This window comes from Brienomyrus brachyistius, chromosome 19 (assembly GCF_023856365.1).
Source record: "Brienomyrus brachyistius isolate T26 chromosome 19, BBRACH_0.4, whole genome shotgun sequence".
Classification (NCBI taxonomy): Eukaryota; Metazoa; Chordata; class Actinopteri; order Osteoglossiformes; family Mormyridae; genus Brienomyrus; species Brienomyrus brachyistius.
In genome coordinates, this window is record NC_064551.1 from 21,023,760 (window position 1) to 21,033,330 (window position 9,571).

Here is a 9,571-nt window from a genome sequence, read left to right on the forward strand (position 1 = left end):
ACCAGTAACGGAAAACGTAAACAGCGCAAAATGGTCTCATGCTAATTTCTAGTCCAGTACATAATTTTTTTTTTGAACTTTCAAAATTATTTTCACATCATTTTCACACACTTTACGTCAGACTCCAATGACTGATGCTGTCCTCTCTCTTAAAAGATACATTCTGCGATTCTCCACATATTCTCAATGGCTCACAATCCATCCAACAGCTCCGATTTTGAAAACCAACGTTCCTGCGCCCCGATTCCCACATCAGAGGAAAGGTCTCACTTATACTAACAGACAAAGGTAACTCTCGACTAAAGAACTTTCCAGAAACTCTACAAATCCCCTCTAACAGCCATGTGACCCTGCCAGCTGCAATTCTAGCAGTAGAAATGAGCGAATGAAAATTAAATTAGTGGGATTTGGTCCCTGTTTCAGCCACAGGAATAATGGCAAATGCCTTGTGACATTTCCTTGGAATTTCCCGTGAAAGGCACACATTCCCAGTTCACTTCCTTAAAAATCCGTGGGGCATTTCTATGGATGGATGTTTTGTGAAAATATTCAATAATAAATGTCATTCAAATGATTATTTAAATTATAATTTAAAGTGTCATTTAAATGACTAATAATAAATATTATTTAAACAATTATTTGAATTGTTATTTAAGTGATTGTTTAAATAATTTAAACGACACCAGCAACCATAAACATTAAAACCCATCAAACTCAGTGGGCGGACTCAAAACAAAACATTGCATGTGATTGGCTGCATTGCACTGCAGCCCCCACCCACTGAGTCTGATGGGTAACTGAAATAATTTTAATGGTTGCAGGTATCATTTAAATGGTCATTTGGACAATCATTGAAACAGTTCAAATTATTATTTATATAATCAGTTAAAGGGCAATTCAATTTTAATAATCATTTAAATAACACATGTATTTATTGAATGCTGCCACAAAACATCCTCCATATATGTCCACCCAAGAAGACGGTCTGGCTTTAAGACGTTACCCTGCCAAGCTGCCCATAGTACTTCCTCTTCTCATGTGGGCAGAGGAGTGTCTCTTAAATGGGGGGGGGGGGGGTGGGGGTCTGGAGGCACTTCCTGTCACAGACAGGAAATGTGAGGTCAGTAAAGGGGGGGGGGGGGTCAGCTGCCTGAAAGACATACACTCGCCTCGTTTGCACCGAGGCTACAGCCTGTTAGTTGCTGTTTGTCACTCATGTGTGTAAATGGATTTTATTGTCCCAAATACATTTTCATCTCATTAAACATGCTCACAGAAGAGCGGAACGCCAGGCCCCGCGGTGCGGCTGACCCAGCTTAATGAGGTCATAATTGTTGCCTGGTGGAGGCGCCGTTGTGCATGAATGTGTTCACTCTGGATGCCTGCGGTGGGGGCTGTTAAAAAAAAAAAAACATGCAGTAAAATGTGTCATTAAGGGGGGGAAATTCAGGGATGAAATCACACACGTCAAGCAGGAAAAACACAATATTTGGATGAAAGGTATCCTTCCTTGGTGTGGGAAATCCTGACTGAGATGATGAATCTAGCTGCTGTGAGGATGTGGGTCCTCAGGGCCGAAAGACTGCGGCTCTAATAACAGTTTTCAAAGCTCGAACTGCAGTCCCAGTCAAACATCCCATCTTAGCCTGAGTTCTGTAGCAGTAATACTCCTTATATCCACTTACAGTTCTGCTTTTTTTTTCAGCTGGTTTTTGCACAGGCCCTGTGATGGACGCCCTATGCTTTCTGGAATAGGACCCGTATCGTCCTGCATGGGATAAGTGGTTGAATGGATGGATGATATTTTAGTGGAGCAATTTGGGTTGGACACCTTTCTCAGCATACCAGAGCCCAAACTGGCAACTGCTAATCTGTAATACTCTGATATAACCCAAACGCTACAGCCGTACACCCCACATCACATACATAAGACGCGGTTGTGCCTATTGTGCTGTAGGGCATCTTGTGAAAATGAGACTTTGCAGTTTATCTGTGTTTATTAATACTTTATTTTGTCTTCTATATAGTGTTCAAGGTTCATTAATGTATTTAAAATTGTATCAAGTTGGGATCTGAGACATTGGTATGGTTTTCCCAGAAAGCAAATTGTGTCCCATTTTAACAATAGTTATCCTACACACTTTTAAATCATTTTAGAAGCTGCAAAGTTCCTATATGATTATCTAACAGTAGCATTTTCATCACTGCTAGATTTTGACCAGCAGAGCCCAATGTCAAAGTCAGAATGTTTTCATTATCCTAGATTATCCCCTGTGAGATCCCTCCTCTAATGACCAGCAAGGCACCTGCTTCCGTCTGTTGGACCTTTGTGCGCATACACGTTATTCGTACGAATCACCCACCGGAGTTTATTAACAGTTTAGGGATAAAAATTCAATTTGAAACCGAGACTGAAATTTAGATTTTCAAGAATCATAGGTGTGAAATGAATACGCATTTTGGCATTATCTACCTCCACTTCCGGAGACATTTAAATGAGAAGAATCTTAAACCATTTGCCGTAATCACCGTCACACACGTGACGCTTCCTCGCTGGTTAGATGACGGAGTTAATGATTGTTGGTTTTCGCGGATTAAGCTTCATTTGTTCTAATTTATAGTTTTACGGAACTATATATATCACGGAATCCGTAGAGAATTTGAATATCGCCTGTGGGTGTTTAATTTACAAAACACACGCAGTAGACACTTTTAAACTTAGTTGGGCAGACAAAAAAAAAAAGAAAATTTAAAGTAAAAGTGCCGATGATCTAGGATATGTGCCGCTATTGTTTGCAGTCATTAAAGAAACGATGTTTTAAAAAAATACACGTAAACACCGTATAGGAATAAACATAATCTTTTACTCTCAGAAATGCACTTCAGAATTGCACAAGCCCTGGGCTATAGCTGCCATTTGCGGAACCTTTCTATTCGCTGCTTGTTTAAAAACTATTTTTAACTATTGTTTTTCTACAATGCAGGGAGGTCGGGCAGTTCACTGGTACTTTTGGAAACCGTGTTATAATAGAGATTTCGTTAAAATACATGGAACCGAACAACAGTCAAATCAGTTTTTTTACTTTAATGGTGGGTAAAAAAAAACACCTGTGCACGAACGTTCCGACAGCTAAACTGCAAATATAAGACCATTTAACCTCTCTTTTCTTTACTGAAAATCAATAGGGGGCAATACACATGATGCACAGCACTGTTGCTCCGGAGCAGATGTTTTCGCCTGCTTATGATTGTTTGTTTGTTTGCGCACAGCGGAAAGAAGCGGTGTTTGTTCTTCCGCGTTAATTTCAGACACATGTGCGCCACCTTGGCTACCCACTGCGCTTCAGTGTGCAAATTACTAATTGAGTCGAGGACTCTGATTTACCTCCGAGGTTTTCTGCTTGACGCCGCACAAAATTAACTCTGGAGAGAGCTAACTTCTCCACTTCGAGGTTCAAGATTTCCAACACGTCCAGTATAATGAGCATAACGCTAAACAGAACACATCCCAAATGGCAGCTTTGAGGTTGACCTTATTTTAATCAGTCAGATTTAAGCGAAAGCCATTTCCCGTTAGTGTAATACTACAGGTCAAACGCTGGAGGGCACTGTTTACAATCTATTTGGCTCTCTCCCAGAAAGTTACGAGATCTCAATCAAAACGTGTCCTTTAAAGAGGTTTAAAAGCTATTTAGAATTCTCCATATTCACGTAAAACACTTGAAAGTAACTAAATATGTTGGCAAAATATGAGTTCTCCACTACCCAACTTGACTGTAAGATAATACAACAGATGAGGTGAAACGCACCTAATAAAAATATAGAGAAAATCGAATCAACAAGGTGAAGTTTCTGGTCTGACTGTAAAGTCTTCATAAAAATCTGCATGCTAGAAAAGGAGACGTTCGGTGCGTCTGGTGAGATTTAAAAAAGTTATTTGGTGTTAAAATATTCCTTAATGGATTGCTTGGGATTCATTTATTACATGCAGGAAACCTCTTTTTTCCTTCTATTAATGTGACCGCGAAAGCTTCTGCCAAATTCTCCAAGCTTTTGCACATTTCTCTGTGCAAACGCAAGTCGCTTTTTGTGGTTTCCTGCGCTAATATGTGGCCTTCTTTGAACCATGAAAGAAAAAAAAATCCCCAAGTTCAATCGTGGAATAGCTCTGGTGTAGGAGCCCAGCGCTGTGGTTATATAATACGGGCTCTGGAGATCTTGTTAAGTCAAACACTCTCTTTTGTTCTGAACTCTCATTGTACATACTCAAACATACGCTGCTGAGGTGATCATTTGAGTACATATTCGGACTACCTCTGACCCTCGCTAGCACGAAGCTCTACATTAATTCCGATCTAGGGAATTAAATCGGCATGTTAACACCTTGCCGATTCCACCTCCTCCGTGTCAGTGAATAGGATTTATAAGTCTTGTTACTCAGCATGTAATCCCCAAAGCAGAAAAACACACACGTGCAGGTGTACGTGTACACAGCTACACGCAGGCTCAGACACCGCAACATGTTTTCATGAGAACAGTGAAGTACGCCTAGTATAAACAGCCTTTACCGAGCACTTTCCTCATTTGACGTTTGCAGCACTGGAGCCATATATCTGGACCATTAAACCGTCTCCTTCTCCCAGAACGAGGTTGCCAAGTTGTGCAGGATCAGTTGCGTCTGTTTCTAGTGCACAACTGAATTAACTGAGGAGGAAATGGCTCAGAAGCTGTTCCACTGCCGTCTCAGTGAAAGAGAGAAGCTCTTCTTTTGCTTGACTAAGGCTGTTAGGTATTCGACCAAACTGCAGCTGAGTAATGGAAAGGTAGGATTCAGTGCCATGTTTGAGTCTATAACATGATTCCAACACATAGATTACAGTAAAACATGGCTAGATGAGTGGGCAGAGATTAAATCAGTTTAGATTTTTTTCAGAATGTGTGTATTGATACACAGACAATGTAAAATGTACCACACAGGATGAACAGTGTGACATCCTACTAAAGGTATTAGAACACTGAGCAAAATGAGACTAGGGGACTAAGTTTAGAATGGGATTAGAACCCTGTAAAATCAGACTAAGGCACTGGGTTAGTCTAGTCTAATCTAGGGTACTGTGTTTTATAATGGGAACAGAACACAAGAATCTAGGGTACTGGGTTTAGAATTGGATTAGAACACAAAAGAATCTAGGGTACTGGGTTTAGAATGGGATTAGAACACAAAGGAATCTAGGGTACTGGGTTTAGAATTGGATTAGAACACAAAGGAATCTAGGGTACTGGGTTTAGAATGGGATTAGAACACAAAGGAATCTAGGGTACTGGGTTTGGAATGGGATTATTGGACTGTGAATGAAGTGAAACTAGGAGATTGAGTTTCAGGTGGTATTAAATATGTTGAGTAGAACACAATTAGGACACTAAATTCTGGAAAATTAAGAATATGACGCAAGTGGAACACCAACAATGAAACATACTGAGACTACTGCAATGAGTTTGGAAGCAGACAGGAATACGGAGCTTTACTCTGTCTTGTATTTGTTGCATTTATCTGGTCTGCAGGAAGCTCACAAGTGGGAATTTCATCATACTTTGGAGCCTCGATAATAAAAGAACCTTGAAGCCAAGATCAGAACATGGCGTCAGACTAGACGGCGGTTCTGCGGGTCGGTTTTACGCTGTCAAGTGGAACCAGTGTGTTCTTGGTATCCACGGTGCTGTTTGATCAGGCTGATTGCTTGGTGTGCAGTGTGTCCCTCATAAAGTTGCCTCGTTCCCCGGCTGTGTATTTTCACCACAGTAAATGTCATTAAATAGTATTTAAGCCAAAGCAATTATTATATGAAAATTGTTTAATTTTATTTTAATATAAAAAATAAAGCCACAAAGGCTGTCTTGAAAAGTTTCCCATCCCATCCTACCAATTTTGAGCAGATTTCCACTAATCTGTTCCTTGTAGATTTCCTCCTCGTTTTTTATTTATTAAAACCAGGGTTTAAAATGTATTCTTAGATTGGACAAAAAAACCAAGCTCTGCAGGAACCATATGGCCTGGACACAGTGGGGACTGACGGATAAGAAAGAGATTATTTGTAAGAGAGGAAGTGCAGAAAAGCAGCGCTCTGAAAACGCTGGCACCGGAAAGAGGCCAAGGCGCCAGGCAAGTGTGAAAGCGCCACACGCACGTGTCACACCTACAGGGCCACCCCTACTGCCCTCTTACGCTCCCAGAAAATTCTGGAAAAAAAGGCACCAGACTCACTTCTCATCAACTGAAGTGCCTTTTCACCCGAGAGAGACAGCTGGGGGGCCGAGCATTATATTCTGTACTTCTGCTTCATCACCATGTCCCCACAAAATCCGAAAATCCTTTGTGGACGAATGTAGTCGTGGATATGATGGTTTGACCAGCTATCTGCCAGTGTTTGCCTGGCTTGACTGAACCTGGTTTGACTGAACCTGGTTTGACTGAGCCTAGACTGAACCACAGATTTTGTGGGGTGGGTGGGTCGGGTGGGGTGTATTTCTCAGAAAGAAAGGCCCCTGTAACATATTGTTTAAAAAACGACAGGGTTGTCTGGGAAGAAATCCCCTCCATTTTCATAATTTTCCGGTGCAGGGTGCCTAAAAACAGGGTAAAACGTGAACAGGATGCCTCTGTCACAGGGCATACACAGAAAGGGTCATGTACAGATACCAGTCAACCTACACTTTGGACTGTGGCAGGAAACTGGAGAACATTGAAGAAACTCATACAAACATAAGGAACACCTACCGAGTCAGGGCCACTGCCGAACCTTCACAGTCCAGGACCAATTCCCAGAAAGCCTGCAGACCACTTAGAATCTGCTGGAACTTGTTTTGCTTTCTTTATTCATAACCTGCTTGGTACGTTAGGTTTGTGCTCCTATTTTTATCTTCGCGAATCAACGAAAACAGCTACTGGACACATGGAATGTAGAGATCGGTTTAGGGCCAAAGGGGGGGATCTGGGGGGTGTTGCTCCTGCTCCCCGTCCTCACGGTCTAGTTGAGCGGCAGAATCGCACTTATTCAATTGCAGCCAGATCGTCTGTGAGAAGCCTTCGCATGGCTTGCATGGGGAGGGGGTACGCCAAGGACAAACCCCCCAAAATCCCATTTTAGGGGCCCCAGGCGGCTGCCCAGGGTGAGTATGAAACAACAGAGTTTGTATGTCGGGAGGTATTCTGGGGATCTTTGGGGGGGGGGGGGGGGGGGTTGGAGCTCTTCAAAATACTTGGAATCCATTAATCAAAACCAGTAATATGCAGCATCATATGGGTCAGCTAAACTTGATATAATCAAAATATAAATGTGGTGTTTTTGCACAGCTCTGATAGAGAGACTCTGCCTGGTAGGATATCAGATGACTGTACATAATTAACTGCGTAGCCCAGAGATGGTATCCTTTAAAGGCAGTCTGATGTGCTGTATATTTGTAAAGGCGTATTGGTTGAAAGTATGATATTTAATTACACTGCAGTTACTATGGCTTCACTGTATTGTTCCCGCTTGGACAATTTCAGTCATCACATTTCCAGTGAAGTACAAATTAGGGTTTGCATTAATATCCTCAGAGGCTAATAGACCAAGCGGGAACTTTTATGTTCCATTCTGGTGCCAAGCCTGGCTGGCTCCCACTGAGATGAGTTCAAATTCTTTGTATGATATAGAAAATGCAGCTTTGGGGTTTCCGAGCAGTTTGACACAAACCACAGCCGCGCACATGAGATGCTGACACGTGCTTAGCTAATACGATTAGCCAAAAGATACAGTCTCTATGCATTAATACCATTTGATTTTCTTCCACAGGAATTCGGGCACCTGGCATGCCGGTGCAGCAGCAGCGCCCCCCGGAGGCTGACTTTGACATCTTTATCCGCTTGGCTAACTGCTGTCTAATAGTTGGAATGTGGTGCGAGTTGCATAAAATAATTTGAGATGTGTTTTAAAAATGTTCTCTTTCCTTGCCATAAATCCTGTTTCTTTAGATAAAGACTAAAAACAGGTAGACTGCTTATGCACAGGAGTGTGTGTGTGTGTGTGTGTGTGTGGGGGGGGGGGGGGGTTTACCTACTGTAGATCACATTTGGGGACCAAAATGACCCCAAAGTGCGGTAAAACCTGAAACTTCCTTACTTTTGGGGACACTTCTTCAGGTCCCCATTTGGATAACCTCAGTTTTATAAAAATCTGTGACTGCAATCATAAAAATAAAAGTGTCAAAAGTCTAGTATTTGGGTTGGTTACTTATGGTTAAGTTTAGGGCTGGCTAGGGGTTAAGGGTGTCATAGTGAACATTAGCATTTCTCCCCATAAATGTGGTCCCCATAAATATATGTTTACCTGACGTGTGTGTGTGTGTGATCATCATGGTCATGCTGGCCACTTATAATGGGATGTGGCAGTACGGACTCACACTGTTTCATCATCCGATTAGCGAGAAACGGGATTCAGGATGTTCATAAAAACAGTTAAACATTTACTTCCTTCCTTTCTATACCCTATCAATTCAGACCTGAAATAAATCATCCAGAATTCACATGAAGGGTGGGAATTGCGGTGGCTGGGTGGCGCAGCCTTTGGGCCGGGGTTTTGGACTCTCCCCCAGGGCTACATGTGTGGGCTTTGCACGTTCTCTCCATGTCGGCGTGGGGTTTCCTCCTCCCTCTGCGATAGGCTGCTCTGCGCCCCCCCTTCACCCTGAATATGACAAGCGGTTACAGAAAATGGATGGATGAACATAAAACCTATAAACAAATGTAACACGCCCAGTATGTTAACATGAATGTACTCCGTGGGTGTTTGGGATCCAACTGTGAAGCTGCAGTCGTCGCAGGGTCCGTTCGTACTGTTCTGCCTCCTGGGTTGTTAATGTCTCAGCTGCGATCTGATTGCAAGCAGAAATGCCAGGAACACCACAGACAGATGTAGACAAGACATCCTCTGAGGCACAACAAAGTTTATTTGGAAGTTCTGCTTAGTACAAAACAAAGAAGAAAACAGCCCAACAATGCTACATACGAGTGTGAGTTTATTATTTCTCTCTGTGTTTGTGTGTCTTTGGCCATGAGAAGGAGATTATCGGAGAATCGGTGCCCTGTCATGTGACTGTATTGGTGATGTGCCCTCATTAAGTGCCTGTCCCTCTTTCATTTTTTATTTTTTTTTCCATCAACATGTTTCGTAGCTCAGCGTCTATGCTGGGGGGGGGGGGGGGCGGGTGGGCTAACAGGGAAGAAGCTGATACTTGCCTCTTTCAGCCACACGTAGGTTACTCTGGCCTGCTGTCGAGCTCCACAATGCCACTCGCTCTCCGGCGATTATGGTGTTGGGTGTCCATGACGGCTACTTGTCAGCGCCCGCGGGACACATGAACTCCCCGGGAGGTGTGCTGGGTTAATTACCCACGGCTCAGTCGTGCTTCAGCACTCCGGCCTGCTCCGGGACAGTGATCGCTGACGCACGATCGGTCTCTGGGGAGGGGGTGTTGCTGTTTGAGGGGCGCCAGGGGGAGTGGGGGTGGGAAGAGGCCAAGGTGATCAGGTGGG

At 43.0% G+C, this 9,571-nt stretch overlaps 1 long non-coding RNA gene across 1 annotated transcript; it reads right to left on the reverse strand.

The window, feature by feature from the left end:
* Positions 1–1,218: 1,218 nt before the first annotated feature.
* On the reverse strand, positions 1,219–3,508 carry LOC125714870 (uncharacterized). Its single transcript, XR_007383871.1, has 2 exons — positions 3,386–3,508; positions 1,219–1,394 (listed from the first exon to the last, which is right to left on the reverse strand). It is a non-coding gene; the product is annotated as an uncharacterized LOC125714870 (long non-coding RNA).
* Positions 3,509–9,571: the final 6,063 nt, after the last annotated feature.